Source organism: Priapulus caudatus, unplaced genomic scaffold (genome assembly GCF_000485595.1).
Source record: "Priapulus caudatus unplaced genomic scaffold, Priapulus_caudatus-5.0.1 Scaffold240, whole genome shotgun sequence".
Classification (NCBI taxonomy): domain Eukaryota; kingdom Metazoa; phylum Priapulida; class Priapulimorpha; order Priapulimorphida; family Priapulidae; genus Priapulus; species Priapulus caudatus.
The window spans coordinates 348,592-350,284 of NW_014577301.1; positions in this window are offsets into that span (position 1 = coordinate 348,592).

Here is a 1,693-nt window from a genome sequence, read left to right on the forward strand (position 1 = left end):
TGTTGTTTAATTATGATTTTTGAAAAGAGGTGAAATGACAGAATTTCTAGCTTTACTATATATTATTTATGCCCATATTATTTTGGTACTATATGTGCATCCAATAAAGTGTAAATAGAAACTGTATAACGTTTTTAATAATTAAAATTATCAAACTAAAATAATGTATGATTGATGAGATGATTGTTATTTTGTGTAGTGTAATTATTTCTAGGAATAAATATTTTTAGATAGGGAACACTAATATGTCTTGATATCCTCATTGTTTTTTTACATGCTGTGTTTGACTAGCACAATACTAAGTAATTCTCGGATAATGTAGTATGCAGGGATGGGAATAACAATTTGTGGTTTCAGCTGAAAATAGCCAGGGTCCAGCGGGAGGGGGGGGGTAGCGGGGGAGGCGGTCAGGTCCAGGGCAAAGCCTGGTCAGGTGTTCAGGAAGTTTTGGAATTTTCACAACTTACAAGGCATAAAATTTCATTAGGAGACACATACAGAACAGAATTGTTACAGAGCATATTACAGTACACTGCAGGGAGTATATCTTGCACTGCCATTATCATAACACTAGAATTAATAATCAATACAAAAATTTACTTACATTCTGCAAACAAAATTATTTTAATGTACACTTCCACACTGTCCCAAAGGCTAACCTTTATATAATATAAAATGTTCATTGTCCAGGTAGTTTCAAATTTGTTTCTGGTCACTACAGTAGATATTTTATCATATTGAACAACTTTAGCGGCTTGTCCTGCTGCCAAGGCAAGTCTGTGAGACCCACAGTGATCAGACATCAGGAAAGGAAACGCTTTATTTGCTACGCCAAAGTTGCCCAAAAATCCTTCCTTGCGCACACGATATAATATTCTTAACACCCTAGGAGCTAGGGCGCGATCGCGCAACATCAATTTTTTTATCGTTTTCAAAGGTCACCGAAAAAGGCAGTTCGCGACACCACCTTTTATGGTTATGTATTTTAAACAGAATTTCGTTGGCAAGAAGTGAAACAGTCGCAGAGCCTGGGCCGGCTACTTCATAGAACAAGCCTCAAGGCCACGCGTGACGCGGCGGCTTTTGATGTACACGATTGATCGATCGCGTACTATATACGGCCTGCATAGCACGCGCGGCATACATACACACACACTTGCAGCGTCAAATAAACGCACACACTGGCCAACGTCTGACAATCTCAAACAGTGAACTAAGCCGTGTCTATATTGTAAAGCAAACTATATTACAATGTTATTAAATGAAGGTACTGTTGGACTGTAAAATGAAAATTTGTACATTCTAACCCCCCTAAAATTTTCGCTCAACGGATTTAGACGTTTCACAAAATCAACCCTGGGACTGTGAAATCCGCGGATTTCCGCGGATCCGTGGAAGATTCTCATCCCGGGTATGAGTATGCAATTGCTATTGCATTTGGTGACAATACAGGGTAAAATGATTCTTCCAGTAAAAATTTATTTAATCGCAATGCACTATGATACAACACACGTCACACAAAATATATTACACAGCCAATGTTTGCACTGTCATGTAATGAAACGCAAATTACAATGCATTTTACCACGTAACATCGTCCGCATTTTCTGACAAACAGAGAGCAATATGACCATCGGCGTCGACCTGTGAAATTCCAGTTGTAAATTCCATGTTGCATATGGGGCAACTTCGT